At 48.0% G+C, this 19,333-nt stretch overlaps 1 pseudogene across 1 annotated transcript in view; it reads right to left on the reverse strand.

Annotated features, from left to right (window-relative positions):
• The window catches only part of LOC144142435 (alpha-(1,6)-fucosyltransferase-like), a 57,298-nt pseudogene that overhangs the window by 21,898 nt on the left and 16,067 nt on the right, over positions 1–19,333 (reverse strand). The window contains exon 3 of the transcript XR_013316986.1: positions 2,293–2,487. The product of XR_013316986.1 is annotated as an alpha-(1,6)-fucosyltransferase-like (transcript). The remainder of the gene's footprint in view (positions 1–2,292; positions 2,488–19,333) is intronic.

The following is a 19,333-nucleotide window of genomic DNA, read 5'->3' on the forward strand; positions in this document are numbered from 1 at the left end:
GGCGACGCCTCTGCTCGCCACTTCGCTCTAAGAGGGTCAAGCTCTTCGTGCGCTTCAAGTAATGTGACCTAAAATGTATGTGTTTGGGTTGGGACCAGAAGAAACTACGAATAAAGCGATATTTTGAGTAAAGCGATTTCGTTATAACGAGGGATTACTGTATCTCCCCTAGACAATGCCCCCAAAGATAATGTCGGACTTCCCGCTCAGTTCTCGGCACCAGGCGGCTTCTGATGTGCTCTGCTAGAGCTATTAGCCCCTCTTTGCAGTACACCTCCAGGTATTACTATAAATCGTGTCACTATCCGGGCCACAATGGCGGGGCCGTTCACTCACTGAGCTTCTTCCTGGACTTGCAGGAATCTCTGTGTGCCACGACCCACCAAATGCGTTCCTTCCCAGTTACAGGCAAAACGGGGGACAGTACTTGCTGACTCCACGAGGGACCTTAGTATTATGTGGGACATCTTTGAAGATTATCCTATCTATAGCGGGACAGGGGGCAATGACCCTCAATGCGGGACAGCCTCGTGAAATGGTCACCCTAACTTGTCGCTGTGGCTGCCTGCATCATTTCGTGACCGCTGCTAGCCCCGTGTCACCACTTGCCAAGTGATGTGGGCGAATTCCTACCCTGCAATGGAGACACTCTGCTATGTCATCTTGTTTTCCCTGGTATGGGTGTATGTCATGCTCGTGTTCACTACCAGTGGGCCAATGCCTGGGCATTCCATCAGACCTCAAATTAAGATACGTTCTGCATGGCACAGGTCTCTTTCAACAAAGGCACTGTAGTGAGTGAAGAAAGCTAGCTGTACACAAGTAACGCTGAAAGTTATGCTCAGTACTCGTTTAAACAAATTCACCAAACGTTTGGGTGCAATTCATTCCATTCACTCAAACTGCCTGGTACTCCCTTGGTCATTTCCTTCTGCAATACTTAGCGCCTACTAAGTCAGCTCAACAAGGAAATTTCACTCGCACAATTTATGTGATTTTAAGCCCAACTCCAGGTTGCTCGCCTCCATTCATTATAAGGGCGGTCCATTGTTTAGATTAACTCAGTTCTGTTCTCTAAAATTGGCAGAGTCGAACTCAGCTCTATAGACCGCATCACTGTCATAATTAGCGTGATACGGTATTTTTGCGCGTATAATCCGCACCCCCACTTTCAGCCCGCTGGGAAAGAAAAATCCCAGGATATCGCCCGCACATTTGATACAGGAACGGCTGCACCAAATCTACTGCTCAAGCAACACATCACATACTATGCAGACCGAAAAAGCGTATATATTTAGCAAGTACGATATACTGACTGCAAGGCAAGTCCCAATTCACTAATAAAAGTCAGCGGTTACAGTGCGCTCGCCCTTGTTTTTTCTTCCTTGTCCGTGAATGTTTTGCGCCGTCGCTGCCATGGAAGGCTTAGTCAGTGTTACTGCGTAGGATCTTCAGGGCGCAACCCGCATTGCCGTGAAGTTGCACTAAGGGAAAAACCCAGCGTATTATTTGCACCCCTACTTTGCCACTGAAATTTTTGCATTTATGGTGCGGGCTATACATGCGAAAATATGTACCTAAATACTCAGGCTGTAGGCCATTGCGACGCTTAGAAGCACAACTTCATTACATCTTTCCTGAACTGCAACAAGCATCTGCAGACAATTCCTGCCACCACTTTTTCTACAATTGTTATTCCGTGCACGCACGCAAGAATCGATGAGGTAAGTGCCCAAGCCAGGCTTTATTGGGGGAGTGTATGAGCCCAGGAAGAGAAGTGAATAGCTATTTGGACTACACAGTGGGAAGAGGCTGCATTATAAATGTTCACAACATAAGTAAATCTTACTGGTAAAACAAAAGCAGTTTCAGAATAAAATATCGACTTCATTAACTTCCTCTGCAACGATCTAAAATTTCATGCAACCAGGCTGTCTTTATAGCTGTGTCTGTAAGCCCAACGATGACGCGACAGTACCAAGTGCAAGTTGAATGTTTATAGAAGGGGATGTGTTTTGGTCCGTACTTGCCAGATATGCCATGAAGACGAAAAAACAATTTACGTCAAGATGAAAGGTTGACCGAAAGGTGAGCTTCAAGAGAAAGAAGATGATGAGGAGAGTGTGAAAGGAAGATAACCAAACTTTTATTTGCGCTCACCGCGAACTTGGCCCAATAAAGAAGAACATTACATTCGGCACAGTCATCACTTGCCTATGAAGAGTGCCTTCAGAGTTTGGCCCCCTTTGCCCCCAACCCACATTGTGTTTGGAAGAAATGCATTGTGCTTACTTGCTGGGCGGTGACTGGCCGAGCAGCCCATAGGCGATCAGTGGAGACTCCTCCTTGCTGGATATCCGGACCTCGTACAAAAAACGGTGGCACGAGGAGCTGGAGACGGCGAGCCAAATCAGGCCCACGCACGTCAGCACCAGAATGGTGGCGACCACCTTGCAGGATATCCGGTTTCTCGCCGACAGCATCATGCTGGAGTGAAAAAGATCACACATCCATGTTTATTGCATGCAATACCGAAGCTACCATTGTGAAATTTATGCATACTGCGCACATATTATCATTTTATTGGTTTGCAGGTGTAATAAGATAAAATATAAATGTCAATACAGTTGAAGTAACACACAGTGTGGGGACAACTCTTTAAAGGGGGGACGCGGGTCGTCACTAAAATACCGACATTTGGCCAAGAAGTCGATTTTTTTTTTAAATTCGCAATTTTCGGGAAAAGAAAGTAGAGCTTTTTTTTTTTTTTTTTCATCCGGAAAGCCAAATATCTTAACCCGGGAGTACGTATTTGAGCCATCATATCAATCTGTATCACCCACGACCGCTAAAATAGACTGAAAATAGCATCTTTTCGACGACTCACCGCTCGGGTCGTACATGCGCTATGGCTACACTGTTACTGTACTATGGCGTCCATCTAGGTCTGATTCGAATTCGAAAGTGCGTCTCTTCGTTTTCAATTCCCCGCCAGAATCGCTTCGTCTTGTCCAATGGTTGTGAGCACGGAGCAAGATAAATGGACCTCTCCCTGTATGTAAACACCGTGACGTCACGAAGCACACGTGCGCGACGGGTGGCGCCTGCTGGCGGCCGCGAAGTGCGGTGGCGGTTGGCAGAACGCGCCTGCGCCGACGGCCCGGCCTGGCCGCGCGGCGCCCGAAAGGAACGATGTGCCGTTGGTTTGGGCCGTCACTGGATGCCTACATTGCAGGTGGCGGTCTAGCTATCCTAGCTGTGGCCGTCGCACCTCCACGTAGCTTTCCGCATCTACAACCTCCGCAACACTTTCGTTTACCGTAAGGTCAACTGAAGGGCGACGCTTTCGGATAATCAGTGTGCGACAGAACAGCCTAAACGAGTCATTCTGAAGGTTGGGGCTGGACGCATTCCAAGGATGCTTTTTTTAAGATTCTTTGTGTTCGGACACATACCAAGGAAAGCTCATCATTGGGCCTCTTCGATTTACAGTCTCGGGCTCACCGCGGACTCCCCGAGAAGCAGTCCAACATTCGATTTTCCCGTGTATCCCTATGGCTTCGGGGAATCCTCGGACTACCCGCGGGCAGCCCGCGGGCAGCCAGAAGTGGAAAATCGAAGAGGCCCATTGTTGCTTTCGAGGTCCTAAGCTAAGCGCGGTACCTCGGGCAGCGTATACGCTCCCTGTTCTTGGTCCCTTTGCGTAGCCCGGAGACAGTACCATACACACGATTTCATGTCGAGGGGAAAAAGGAAAGGTAATTAAGCATGAAAGAATTAAAAAGTAAAATAAGCAGCAACGAAACAAAAATATGACGAGCAAAAGCCAAAAATTATTCCAATAAAAATATCGCGATGATGTAATTCTCTACGTGGTTGACCGATGGTATTGTTACCTTTTTCCCCAGTGAAATCGCGAAATGGTTCATCGTCATTGTGAGAGTAACATAGCAGCCACATATGGTTAGTTGCGTATAGCTTGCGACAGCGCACTGAAATAATTTTCGATAGTCATTATTTCATGATAGTTAAAGTTAGTGTCCTTGTACGCCCGCTGCATACGCCAGCGTCGGGAGTCCGCAACAAAAGAATACATTCACTGAGTTTGTTCGCTTAGGGCAAACACATTTTTCGAGTTTTTTGGAGTCGCGTGAGCGGCCCATCTCGCGCCGAAGGCACGATGCTATATACATGTGAGCACGGCAAGCATCTCTGATTTGTCGCATTCTCAAGGCAGAATATAATTGATCAAGGTAAAAATTTATTGCATTTACAAGCAATGAATTTGGTTCGTCTTGAGCAGATCCCCCCATAAGACCAAACTTGTCGTTGTCGATCTGGCGGCAAGAGGCTATCGCGGATCCGTCGTCGAAACATTTATTTCGCGTCGCCTAAGAAGGTTAGGCATTCATTGTGTTTTTAATACACTACTCTACCTCCTAAAAACATGACAATATTTCGCAGCAAGAAAATTTCCCTCTGCCCCCCCCCCCCCCCCGGCACTATTTCACTTGACAAAATTTCTGCTGTGCTGCATGATAGCAGATGTTTGGTAAACAGCATCATTTCATGACACGAATCAGCGCGGACTGCCAATGTAGACGGTATGACTGCGCTAGAACAGCAGAAGTTCGAGAATGGGAAATCTTGCTATGAGTAAGAGCAGACCATGTCACTGCTTTGGCTGCCAGCCTCTTCGGCACATTGCGCGCATCCACAATACACGCCGAATTTACCTCTTTGGTGACTGCGAAAAGTCTGATGCCGCTGATTCTGCTCGTAAGATTTGCGTAGCCGAGAGCACAGCAGCCCACCGGCATCAGAAAAGCCAACACATAAACAAAAAATTCCCCCGCACCTCCCCGAAGGGAATCGTGCAGAAATGCGAACGCATTGGGTGCACCGATGAGCGGGTTGAGAAGACAACACAAACAGGACGATAACACAAACAGGACGAGCGGGTTGCGAAGACAATAGCGTGAGCGATATGATTACGCCTGAGGGTGTACTAGGGTGCCTCTATCTTTAGATCAGCAGAAACAGAGAGAAAAGAAATGGTCAAGTGGAGGAGGCCGCCTGCCGACGGCGCGAGGAAAGCGTGTTCATTCTGTTATCATGCGATGCCCAGGAGAGAAGCCAGCACCTAGACGACGACGCGCGCTTGATTTCCTCGTCTGGAGGCTAAAACCATCTGGCGATTTAGCAATGATAAATGTTCGTACTGCACACATTGTGCGGTGGTGACGTGTTATATGAGTAGACTAAATTGAAAACGTACGATTATACCACCTAGCCAAGCGTATGCACGTCACAGCTACAGTGTGGTGCATTCCGGCCGTCACCGGCCCCGTCGTTACAACTCATTGTGCGCGATGCAAATTAACCCTAGAGCCTCTTTTCTTGCAAAAAATATGAAGCCGTAATTTAGCAAGATAAACGTTTGCAGCTGCAGTGCACGATCGGCCCATCAACCCTGCATGCTCGTCAACGAGAGACGTATGGCGCGCTGCCAACAGCATAAAAATTGAAGCGACTTTCTTTCAGTTTATCTGCCAAGTGCCATCCGCATACAGAGGATTTCATAATTTCCCATCAACTCATTTAACCAAACTTGGTACACTCGCGTTGAGCTAAAGAGCTTAATTCTTTTTTTTTTTTCACATGCTCAATAGATTACTATCACTGCGTTTCACTGTCACTGTGTAAAATTGCTGACAGGTGCGAGAGGTGGCAGATGGACTGTAACACACAATAAAACTCCTCTTGAACACAAATACCATGTAGGTGATAAATCCACTGAATTTGTGAACGACTTGGGTTTTACGATTAACACGAAACTTAGTTGGGACAAGAATGGCGCGTGTCCCCAAGCTGTGTTTCTTAATTAAAGAGGAAACTGGGCGCGTGTGAGTGGACCGTGAAACTTACAGCCTACAAAACATCAATTCGGCCAGTCATGGAATATATGCGTCAAAATTAAGTCTGGTACCCATACTTAAATGATAGAGAGAATGGAAAGGATCCAACGACTAAGTGCCAGATTCGCTTTTTCAGACTAGGCGCTTCTCATCAGTCTCTGAAATGATAAAAAAAAATTGGTCTTGAATCACTCAAAACCAGGCGAACAATTGCAAGGTTAAACTTCATTTATAAACTATATCATAATGAATCATACTTAAACCAAGAATTGTATATTCTGCCACTTCCCGAGCGATCAGCAAGGTTCAATCATTCAAAAAATGTTCGACCATTTGCACTAAAAATAACACATATAAGTACTCTTTTTTTTTTTTTTTTTTGTACGAACTGTGGGAGAGTAATTCCCTGCCTTCTGACTGCGTATATGCTGCAACATCTGAAAGGTTTGACATCTACATGTGTTAGAAACTTTACGTAACTCTCTCCTGCTAGGACGGTGAAAATACGTCCGCAGTATTTCTTAAATAAATAGTGGCTTTGTAACAGTCATTTCCGACGACATGGAATGAGCATGTAAGAAAGGCTCCGCTTCACGAGTAAGTGAAGCGGACGCGGCCAAATTTCTTACGTGCATTGAGCGATTTTCCAGGGGCACTAGCGGTCCGCTCGAACCGAGCGGTAGTAACGCCGGCACCAACAGTACTTAAATTAAGTGAAAAGGAAGAAAACGAGATGGCAAAAAATTAACGCAAGGCTTTGAAAAAATTAATGGAAGCCTTACACTATAAGTAGAAAATAATTGCAATGTGTCTTATTACGTGTAGTGCATTTTGCTAACTGCACGAATTCGCCAGTTTCGTAACTCCCGCAACCCGGTGTCGCCGCAAGCTCTGTTGCGCAAAAGATAGATGATGCCACGCGACTAAGTGCCTTTTATGTGTATTTTGTTCATTTCTTTTACTCTGCTAGGACAATTCGGTGACCAGGGTGACCACAATTATCATCATCATGCCAGAGCACTTCAGTGTACTATGAGAGCCAACCCGTCGCGGATGGCACAACCAATAAATCACCATCATCATCATCATCATCAGCAGCAGCAGCAGCAGCAGAAGCAGCGAAAATCCAAAACCATGGACTACGACTCCAGCCCACTGCGGTCGACAATGGAATGAACTAGCCCACGCAACCGCTCAAGCCCTTGCCAACCGAGCTATATTTCCGACGCCGCCTCCACAACCACCATCATCCCCACATCAGACAGCACAGGAAGGCCAAGAACAAGCACACGTTATTATCTCACAAATACAGGCTAGTCGCAAACAGGTGTATTATGAATCACTACAGGTTAGCCACATGCAAATATCCACCGGCCCTTCACACCCTTACCAAAAAAGGGCGGTCACGTGGGGACGGTTGCAGACAAACACTTTTCCAAGCCTGTTTCCCTCAACCGCTGCTATCCAGACCTTTAATCAAACCCCTGCACTTTGTGCAACAGCAGAGCGGGCCTACACCACATGATATGGTCCTGCCATGAGCTCCAAAAAAATACGACCGGCTATGATAGCAAGTCCGCTATGAATACACTTAAAAGATACAAAATTAAGACTGTAGAAGAATGGGAGACTTCTCAGCTCCACGCCGGAACCACAACTCACAGCAGTCCGGATGGCTGAAGCCGCCGCGAGGATCCAAAGAATTCTGGCTGAGGGAGGGAGACCGCCCAAGTCGTCTACCATTCAGAACCAATCTCGGGCATCAAATAAATTAATCTGTCTCTCTCTCTCTCTCTAGTACTGCCGCGCCATTATGCTGCAGAATAACACTCACGTACACTGTAACCGCCGCCTAATCTTTAAATACACCTGCATCTGCATGCTGCAAGCGTACATGGCCTGCCTTTCCGTGCCGTGGCGTTTAAAAAAAAAAAACGTTGCAGCCAATCCTTGATGAGTATGAATTTTGAATGCCACGCCCTCGTTCTAAAGCGTTTCCTCGACGATGAGTATTTAAAGCTATAGAAGTGGCACTTACAAATGTAGATGTCCTCAGCTACTTTTCTTGCGTTTTTTTGACATCCCTGATGTATTTTCCGGATCTGTCATTTTTCAGCAGGTTGCAGAAACTTTGCTTTCTTTCAAACTATACATAGGACCCTCCGGCCAAAGAAACCCGACACCCCCTCGTCTTCCATCTTCGCAACCCGTCCTCCATTTTTTTCGTCGACTTTGAGATTACAGAACGCCACATAATTTAAATTTAAATTTCAACCCTTACCTACAAAGTGAGAAATGAGCATTTGTGTTTGCTTTTCTCTTTCATATGGTGGATAGCGGCTTGCGGCAGGACAGAGCTAGCTCGGAGCCAAGGCGAAACCTGCTGCTGGGTGGTGGGTTTTTTGTTTGTTTTTTGCCATGCATCCTCAGTAGTCTACTGGACATAGTGCGGCCCCTATGCTTGTCGTGTTTGACGAGCAAATACATCTAATGTCTGCGAAAAGGGTGTGAGAAGGGGCAGCTCCTAACCAATGAATACACACACACACACAAAAAAAAAACAAAAAAAACAGTAGGCTTGCAGCATCCGCTTCAGATGTTCGAACAGCCCCTAGAAGTTCAATGCCAAGGGGTCACCTTGCTTCTACTGCTGTTCCAGCTGGCGACGCTGCGGAAATCGTGGCACGATGAACTTTCTTTGCATACAGCTTTGCTAAAGATGCAGAGTGTATCAGCCAACTGTTTGAGCGGATGCTGGGAACAAGAAAAGCACTTTCAACTCGGCGGGGCTGAAAATTTAAAAACAATCCGTGCGCCTTCCCTCAGCTGCGAGGCCGGTGTAATTGCAAGCCTCTGTACGTGCGCTCTCCAAAGTGCGCGCGCTAAACTCTGAAGACACGTTTTGCTGCTCACATCTTTAGGAGGGCGGGTCGAGCGGACTGACCGGTGATTTGGCGGAACCACCAGAAACCTCACGAGTCCAGTGGCCACCTTTCAACATCGAACAATATATGTCCTTTTTAAACCTTCTGCGAAAGTTCCCCATATTAACATTCCCTCACTGGTAGTACACCTGTTGTGGCAGTACTCATGTGGCAGCAAAAATTCGCGAATTAAAAAAAATCGGTGCCCTTGCACTCTGCCAAGAAGGATGACCAGCCAAGCCGTGGTACGCATAACGTTAGAGTAATCTCAGCGGCCAATTGTCATGTAATGTTTCTGGATAGTCACACCGGTTTTCTGTGACCATACTAGCTCCCTCCGTACATGGCCATGTATTGGAGAGTTTAACAGTCCGTCTGTTCCGTCGTGTACGTTGTGACCGGATTGACGGGGACCCGTCTGGGCAATCGGGGATTCGTCGCGGTAGGGGGATTAGTTCCGCGGGCCTGCCTTCGCCATGTCCGCGCCTCCTCGCCCTTCCCGCGCGCAGGCGCAGACGGGTCCCGGTCAACCTGGTAACAACGTACACGACGGAATAGACAGACTGCTAAAACTATTGTCAGCAGATAGTAATTACGTAACGTTTTTAACTTCACCGTGAACTAACTCATTTTGACAAGTGAATTACATTTAAACTCGGCGTAATAGTATAGAGTCATCTCAGCCGATAATTGTAATATAATTTGTTTCAGGATACTTATGAGATACTTTGATAATGCAAGAGTTAGAGCCGTTTTCTCTAATCATACAATCGATCTGCAGATGGCCATACTTCCCCGTGTGGAAAAGACAGCTTGCAAAGGCTAAGCTTATAGCGATCGCCCTAAAGTCGGCTTCACCTCTAAACACATATGCATTGCTGGGAGTACTTTTCCAGGGGCAATATAAGCCGTTCCATATGAAAATATGACGGCCCTAGGACCTTTTTTTTGTGTGAATTTTTTTCTATACGGGAAACCGGTTCTTGCGTAGCGGAGAAAACTGTTCCAGTGGCAGCCGTTTTGTGCAATTCCTATTGATGACGACGGTCAGTTATCGCGTTTGATTATTATTCTTGGTTTACATTAGCGACATCAGATCTAACACTGCCTCTTCAATACGTCTATTCGCGGACGACTGTGACTTATATAGAGAAATAACTGAACCAACCGACGTTTATACCCTACAGTCGGACTTAATGAAACTCGCGGAGTGGTGCCGATTGTGGCAAATGGAAATTACCATTGGAAAAACCAAACATCAGATTTTCTTCCGGTAAAACCCACCCTGCTCCCACATATGCAGTTAGTGACACTCTAGTTGAGAAGGTCTCATCAATAAAATACCTTGGGATTTTTCTAAACTGTGATTTAACCTGGAACAGTCATCTTGAGTACATTACTAATATACTTTAAAAAACTCGGTCTCCTGAAGCATCGTCTTAAGTGCGCGATCTCGGACACTAAACTTCAGGCATATAAAACTTTGGTAGGCCTTCCTTGGAGTACGCGTGAACAATCTGGCACCCTCATACGGCAGTATTGACTGATATGCTGGAATCAGTTCAAATAAAGCAGCCAGGTTCATCTGTTCTTGTTACTCTAGGTATGAAAGCGTCTCATTACTGATGCATAATTTGAACCGTCCTTCACTTGCCACGTGCAGAAAGTTGTCTCGCCTTTCCTTTTTTGCACTCTTTGTATAAACCTTCTCATCCGTTAATCTTTCATAAGATCGCGACATGTCCTGGGCTGTGTTGCACATGCGTAGTTACATATTCCTGTCGACTGCGCCAATTTTAGGGCCGCTAGAACAGCCCACTGATAAAATGGCAGCTCCCAGGACGAAGAAGTTGAAAAGGTCTATAATAGTGACACAACCTTTTCCCGAAGCTTCATTCACCCTGCTCTTCACGTATCTGCTCGTATTGACCATGCGCATAAGATTAAACCAATATTTTTGCGCACTAACAAGTAAAGACCAGTTTCCACCTCTTTTTTGTGTATAAACGAATGGAATGCCCTACCCTCGAACATCGTCTCCCTCACTGATCCATCATGTTTCAAATCTGCTTTACTGCCTTATTTAGAATCCGGTGATGATAGGTAGCGATTATTAGATGCGACTGCATCTCATTCACTCGCCTTGTCCCTCCATACGGCGTTGTTGTTGCCCGTCCACACCCCTCCCCCATTCTCCTCGCCGCGCGAGCTGCGCTCTCCGCCGCTCACCCCCTCTCCTCTCTGATAGCGAACACTCTCTCGAGAGGGGCATTGGATTGGATTCGATTGGGTTGGGTTGGCTTGGTTTGGCTTGGATTGGATTGGATTTGGATTAAAGTGGATTGTGTCGCGTCATAGCCGCGCCACGTTGCGTCATAGCCGCGGTCGTTCCAGCACCGGCCAAAGAAATAAAGAATACATCATACGCGTTCTTCACTCGTTTCACGTAATTAGAGAATCAACCCAACGGAAACACCAAGTGAACCCCCAAGATGCATCGCATCTCCACAGGGTTCCCCTCGCAGGAAGGTGGGGTAATTTTTTAAATGCAGAGCATTTCTTTAACTCACGATGTCACCCGGCGTTGTCGGTGTTGGCGTGCCTCGGCGTCCGCAACAGCCGTTCCAGGTGCGCCCTCTCCCCCACTCCTCCTCTCCCGCATCACGCTACCCTCCTCGCTCTCAACAACAGGTCCGCACCCCTCCCCCTACACTATATAAAAAAAAATTCCCGCGCCTTCCCGCGAGGGGAACACGAGTAAATGCAGAGCATTGGGGGTCGTTAACGCCGCGTAAAGTCGCGTTAGGGTGGGTAGTTGGGTCGTAGTTGCGTTGGTTTTGGTTTGGGGTAGAGAGAGGAGAGTAAAGTCGCGTTAGGGTGGAGCGAGCGTCAACCAAGGAAGGAAGGAGCAACGCAGTGACTGAAGCACGAGCGACCGCTAGCCGCTTTATATTTGCAGCGCGCGCAGTAGAGGGAGAGTAGTACGGGGGGGGAGAGCGCGCATGCGCAAGCAGGGCGCGCCCTTCCACGCCCCACCACGCTGCTACCACGCACCTGTTACGCCGAGACCGCGACGGAGTGAACGGGCTGACTACGACGCATGCGCGCGCCAGCTGCTGTTGAGAGAGAGGAGGGAAGGAGGAGAGGCGCACCTGCTCCGGACGCGGAGCTGCGCACGCCGTCCGACGTAGGAAGAGGGGAGGCTAACAAATGCTCTGCATTTAAAAGCAGCGCCAGTCATTTATTTTTAGGCGTCCTTCATGCTATGTCGCCACTGAGCTCCTGTTATCTACTACATTCGGGAGCCAAGCGCGAAGCAGGCTGATTGCAGCTAGCATGATGCCTATCAACGACCATCCTGCTCAGTGCGATGCAGCGTGAAAAGGCGCCTCAAAATAAACGACAGTCGTTGCTTCTTGATCAAGCCTTTCCCATAAATGTAGGCCACGCTCTCAAAGAAGTGCGCATGCACGCAGTTTACTGACTCAGCAGCCAGATGGTGCAGCATGCGTCGGAGGTTGTGCGCTCCTTTCGCATTTCTTTTAAACCTTCCTGTACACTGTGTTTAAGTCCCACAAATCTCCGGGAGAGAAGCAATATAACATATATAGCGTTATCCGAAATCACGGAAACACAAAAGATGGTAGCTTCAGTCTGGTGTTCAAGAACTAAGCAAAGCAGTATTGTAGCAGCCAGCAGCCATGTTGAGCGAAGGCGAGGCGGGAACCGACAAATGAGTGGCCGGAGCGGGCAAGGAAAAGAGGAAGATCATTCATTTGGGCACAACACGAGGAGCTAGCTCGTGCCGGGAAGACCGAGCCCCGAAGCGTGAACCGGTATGCGCAGGTTACCCACGCAATGTTACCAAACGTGAGGTACACGATAAAATAGGCTGCACGAGCGGAGCTACTTTACGGCCTTGCGAGCAGCTAAGGTATCTTATACCTTTCTCGGGTTCACCGTCAGTACCGTCCTGGAGAGGTAAAATGGGGGCCTCTTAATTGGCGGCAAGAAACATCGGGGAACCTCCGTACTCATTTTTAAGGGGGCCTCAACAAGCAATCGCTTTCCGAGAACAAAACACAGAAAATACACAGTTACCGCCAAAGTGATGCGCTCAGAGGTTCCCGGGTCCCGGTGGGCGCGGAAGCTGTGCGCTAGGCATGACTGCCCGTGCCCAATTATGTCAAAAGGAGCAAGGGGCAGGTGCTTGGATGAAGGAATTTGCAGCGTTGCGGCAGAGAGAGAGAGAGAGAGAGAGAGAGAGAGAGAGAGAGAGAGAGAGAGAGAGAGAGAGAGAGAGAGAGAGAGAGAGAGAGAGAGAGAGAGAGAGAGAGAGAGAGAGAGTAAATGTATTTTGAAAAGGATAAGAGGTCAACCTGGTTGCGGCAGATTTTTTGAAAAAAGCGTCTCGAGAGCAAAAAGAAACCCAGGTACACAGTCCCCACGAAAATGTTACTTCCCCAGATACATGTGCCCCGGTGATGCAGAAGGGGTTCGCTAAGCCTAACAACCGATTGATTGATTGCAGGGTTTAACGCGCCGACGCAAAGCAGGCGATGGCGCGCCGTAGTGGAGGGCTCCGGATTAATTTTGACTACCTGAGGATCTTTAACGTGCGCCGCAATCTCGTACACACTGGCGTTTTTGCTTTTCGCCTCCATCAGAAAAGCGGCCGCCGCGGCCGGGAATCGAACCTGCGACCAGTTCTCAGCAGCACAATGCCTTAGCCACTGAGACACCGCGGTGGTATAAGCCTACAGCCCGTGCCGAGAAATTAGAAAGACGGAAAAAACAACTTTCGTGGCGGAAGATGCCTTTACTAAGGATACGGGAGCGGAACGCCTCTCGCGAGTGAGTACAAATTCGGGTACACAGTCCTGGCGATGCACTTTTAGAGGCCTGCGCCCAGTGACGCGGAAGGCGTTCGCTAAGCCTAACGGCTCGCCGTGCCCAAATGTTAAAAAAGGCGCAAGAAACACGGGCTTTGGCGGGAGAATCGACACTGTTGCGGCGAAAGAAATGCGCATGAGGCGTCAGTCACCGGTCTGGGGGTGTCGTCCGTGCACGATCCGAGTGCCGGTCCAGATGGAAGAGGGCCGCAACCTCATTCCACTCACGACGAAGCGCTGGGGTGTTCTGAAGTGGCACAGGTGCACGCTCTGGGCGCGTTCAGGACTGCGACGCTGACGCCACATGACTGGTTGGTCTGTCTCTCCAAGCATGGTACATACCCACGCGGGGGATTGGCAAAGAAGCTGTGTGCTAAAGTAGGATGCGACCTAGCTTGCTTTAGATGCCAAAATAAGAAAGGAAGGTAGAGAACAGAAAATAAAATTTTATTTATTTATTTATTTATTTATTTATTTATTTATTTATTTATTTATTTATTTATTTATTTATTTATTTATTTATTTATTTATTTATTTATTTATTTATTTATTTATTTATTTATTTATTTATTTATTTATTACAAGTACCTACATCGCCCAATGTGCATTGTTGTAGGGGGGTTAGAGTAGAAAATAGAATACAAACACCAAAATTATAACTGAACTAAAATCATGCATAACATTATACATGAGAAATCTACACGCTTGCAGTACAGCATTGTAACAAAAGTACAAAACACAGGATTATACAACGAAAGCAGTAATTATTCATATCAAAAATCAACAACCAAGAAAAGTACAAAGCCAACGTTCAATATATGGGTTATTTCAGCAACTCAAAATGCTGCTTTAACGGCTGTTAGGAAATTAGAATCAGAGAATATTGGTAGTTTTAGCGCATTCCAGTCGCTAATCAGAGTTTGGAAAGAAAGATTATTTAAGGACAGTCAATCCACAGGTATATTCTCTAATTTTATATAAGTTATCTTTCCATTCGGACATATAACTAGGCGTCTTTAAATCCCGATCTGTATTTATTCCAGTCTTACCATGATATATATTATAAAGAAATTGAAGTCGTTCAACTTCCCGTCATCCAGAAAGGGGTTTCCATCCCAAGGCCTGAAGAATTCCAGAAGACCTTATTGCAAAATCGTAATTACCTGTTACGAACCTGGCAGCCCTTTTTTGCACCCTCTCCAACTTTTAAAAATGTTAAAAAAGAATCTTAAAAAAGGGCCCATCTCCCCGCGAGGGGGACTCGAGTAAATGCGTCGCATAGGGGGTGGGTGTATTGCGTTAACGTTTAGTGTTTGGGGAGTTGGTGGTAGTGAATGCGTTGTATCAGCAGCTTCTTGGCGTAGTTTGAATGAGTCAAGGATATAAGGCGCGTTCGTAGCCTTTCATTCTGTGTCGGTTTTGTGGCGCAGTGGGAAGATCCCCATGTACCTCGCGTTCCACCCACAGGTAGTGAATGCGTTGTATCAGCAGCTTCTTAACGTAGTTTTAATGAGTCAAGGATATAAGGCGCGTTCGTAGCCTTCCATTCTGTGTCGGCTTTGTGGCGCAGTGGGTAGAGCACCATGTACCTTGCGTTCCGCCCGCAGGGTCGTGGGATCGAAACCAGGCGCCGATAAGTATTATTTTTTTATATAGTGTAGGGGGAGGGGTGCGGACCTGTTGTTGAGAGCGAGGAGGGTAGCGTGATACGGGAGAGGAGGAGTGGGGGAGAGGGCGCACCTGGAACGGCTGTTGCGGACGCCGAGGCACGCCGACAACGCCGGGTGACATCGTGAGTTAAAGAAATGCTCTGCATTTAAAAATAATACTTACCGGCGCCTGGTTTCGATCCCACGACCCTGCGGACGGCACGCAAAGTACATGGTGCTCTACCTACTGCGCCACAAAGCCGACACAGAATGGGAGGCTACGAACGCGCCTTATATCCTTGACTCATTCAAACTACGTCAAGAAGCTGCTGATACAACGCATTCACTACCACCAACTCCCCAAACACTAAACGTTAACGCAATACACCCACCCCCTATGCGACGCATTTACTCGAGTCCCCCTCGCGGGGAGATGGGCCCTTTTTTTCATGTATTACGCGCGTTGACAATGTGTGCTCGCTTCTCTTGAAGTTTGTTACGTGCTGCTGACTCCCCACTTTGTTACAGATCCCTCACCAAATGTATAGTTGACTACCCGGTTTATGTATCCCCCTTAAGTAATGCCCTCTGGGCTTTTAAGGTAAATAAATAAATGACACCAGGCTCGACCGCAGTATCGGAGCAGTCAAGTAGGGTGCCCCAGAACCCTTTTCAGCGCTACCTGGAAAGAAAGGCCGATATCGCGGTTTCCGGTACCTTGCACGTTCGCCTCCGCGAAAACGTGGGCACGATTCGGGTCTTCTTGGAACAGCTCTGAACGGGTCTTATCAGCGATAAAGACCCGTTCAGTCACCTTGGACGCACCTGTAGAGCACTGCACGGGCCTGATTTTAAGGCCCGAGCCCGGCCCGAGCCCGCTTCGCGAAGCCCGAGCCCGACCCGGGCCCGTAACACCTAGCCCGAGCCCGGTCCGGGCCCGGGCATTCATAAATGGGCCTGGCCCGAGCCCGGCCCGGGCCCGCTATCTGAAGCCCGGGCCCGGCCCGGTAATTTATTTTTTGGCCTAGGGAAGGCCCGCGCGTGTGTGACCAGGCCCGGTCTTTGACGCTAAAGAAAGTTTGTTTATTATATTCCGGGCGATCAGACGGAGCATCTAGTCTGTACAAGCACGCCATGAACTGAAACGCAAAAAATGAGGGTTTAAAAGTGCACATAGTTTAGCTAGCACCGTCTGCAGTTCACGCCACATCGGCGTAATAACAGCTCGTATTCTTACACGAGAGACATCATCACCTTTGATGACCAGACTCTTGGCAACTTCAAGTGGTTGTCTCGGCCACAAGTTGGTATTGCTGACATTTTTCGATCCGCATTTGAACCAACGAGTATGTAAGCGCGTTGAAATATTTTCCCTGGAGTGGATGTTAAGAGGTGGTGTTTCTCTGTAACGCAAGTTTGATTCCCGACCATGGCAGCCGCATTTTGATTGGTGCGGCATCTAAAACACACGTGTACATACATAGACATAGGTGCACAGCTCCAGAATGTCTGAATTAAGTCCCTCCCCTCTTGGGCATTCCTTGTAATCGTATCTTTGGTATGTTATACAACAAAATAGAAAATCTTGATGCTGTACAAGAAATATCATTAAAATTGCAGTATAGTGACCATAAGACCTAGCAAAACACGTTTTTAAAACAATGCGTACAACTAACAGCAAGAAGCGCGCAAAAATAAACTAAGAATATTCATTTTGATGCTCTTTTCTACACTTCACGTCGAACCTATTAACGGCCGTGACTATGAATTCAAGCCCGAGCCCGGCCCGGGCCCACGGCGTCGAGCCCGAGCCCGGCCCGGGCCCGCGGCATTGAGCCCGGGCCCGGCCCGGGCCCGCCAATAATCGACTTCGGGCGGCCCGGCCCGGCCCGCGGGCCGGGTCGGGCCCGGGCTTTCGGGCCGGCCCGGGCCCGTGCAGTGCTCTACGCACCTGCATGCGTCCAAGGCGACTTATCACTCGCCGCCGGTCACGAGGCTCCAGTTACCAGAGCCGGCAGCTGCATCGTGTTCTCGGCCTGCGCGCGCTCGATCGGGTGAAAGGGTTTCGTGTAAATCAGGATGTCGAATCGCGAACCGAACCGCTATTTCCGCCGGAACTGAACCCGAACGGTTATTTTTGAATCTCAGTTATCCGGTTCAAACCGGATAACCGTTATCTCGGTTATCCGGTTCACGACAAAACAGTTCGACCACTCCGTTGTTGATTACTGTCATAGAGGGTCAGTGTCATTAGAGGCTGCTTTCTGTTGCGCACCTTCAACTTGTCAATCTCTCGCGCACTTTTCCCATTCAGAATAATAAAAACACCAGCAGCAACGGTCTCTTCGTGGTTGCTACATTGGGAAAAGACCGTGCATTAGTATCGCAATGATATGTTGCTGCTGAACGCTGTTGCGACAGGCCATCCGAGCTCGGTCACCCGTGTAGCGGCGTCGCCTTATTCCGTCCGCTATCGCCGCAGAGCAAAGCGATGAAGTTCTCGAGCCGACGAAAAGTCGAAGCAACATTTATATACAGTATGTACAAGTGTAACAACACCGTTAAAGAAATCGTAATTTCCGGCTTTATTTATGACTAGATTATTAGATTCTAGCTGGAATTGGCAGCTTCTAACTAGAAAAATTCTGGGTCTAGCTAAAGACGTTTACTTCCAGCTTGGGTTTTTTTTTCTTCTAACTGGACTGAAAAATGCTAGGGAAGTAAACTAGAAACTGAATTTCTCGGTGTCAATTCTGCCTATTTCTAGCTAGAATATTTCTAGCTAGAAGAAATTTCTGGTTCAATAATCCAGCTGGAAAAAAAAAACACATTTACACCTTATATTTTACACAGCAAGGGGTCACAACCCGGGTCCTGCCATCGATACTAAACAAAATATTTTTTTTCGCCAGTAAAATTTGCAAGTTGTTGGCGGAAAGTATTTATTAAAAATAAACTATCTAGAGCGGGAATATTTATTTTAGCGTAAGTTCGCATGCAGACGTACGACTACGACGTTGCTATAAACGTAGCCAACGTGAAGGACTTCTGCTACTAAAGAGAACTTAATTGATTCACTTTACCGGGTCTAACCCAAGCCGTCAGTCAGGCCCGACCAAAGCATTATTTGATTCGGCCCGGGTCCTGCTAAAAACCCGGGAGAAAAGTTAGTCCGGCGACCCGAGCCTGTTAACGCGCCGAAGCTACACGAGGCGTGGCTCCGGACTAATCGGTCTTCATCGGACACGGGCGTTTCATTTTTCGCGACGCTCAAGCCCGTTCTATGCATGGCGCCAATTTCGCCTGAGAATTAGCAGCTGCGGCGGCGGTCGTGCGGTAAAACGACCTATTCTCATTGCTGCGGCGAAGTGTCAAATGCCTGGAACAGTCGAACTTCTCCTGTGAACGCCGCGGCCCGCTTGGCATTCGGCAATTTGTCGCAGCAGTTAAAATAGGATAAACGGATCGTTTTTCCGCCCAGCAGCACCACTGCTGCGAATTCGCAACATGAAGAACGGGCTTCACAAATTCCACACCCAAAAGATATACAGTTAATGCCAGTAATGTATCTGTAATGAAATGGGCCTTATCACACGAAACGGAGGGAACGCTCTTGGTGCGGATGAGGAAATGACATTATATTTACAGACTTGACAGCACGGAGGGTTTAAGCAATGACAAAAGGGAATTCACGAAGCGTTATGGAGAAACTCAGCTAATAAAAACAGCCCACGCGGCCCGCTCCGGCGCCCGCAACTACAAAGTCCGCGACCGTCCCCGCGTAAACGTCCCGAGGGCAGGGAACGCTCACAGTCGGTTGTATGGGACGCGGGTGCCGACGTCGCCCTCGTAGAGGTGTTCGCGTCGTTGAGGTTGGCACCGCAGCTTCCGAAGCCAGAAGACTCTTAGCCGGGTCCGCTAACGGCCTTGCTCCCGCCTCGCGCCCGGTC

The sequence above is a fragment of the Haemaphysalis longicornis genome, unplaced genomic scaffold (genome assembly GCF_048455015.1).
Source record: "Haemaphysalis longicornis isolate Haplotype H1 unplaced genomic scaffold, Haemaphysalis longicornis Haplotype H1 scaffold_6, whole genome shotgun sequence".
Classification (NCBI taxonomy): domain Eukaryota; kingdom Metazoa; phylum Arthropoda; class Arachnida; order Ixodida; family Ixodidae; genus Haemaphysalis; species Haemaphysalis longicornis.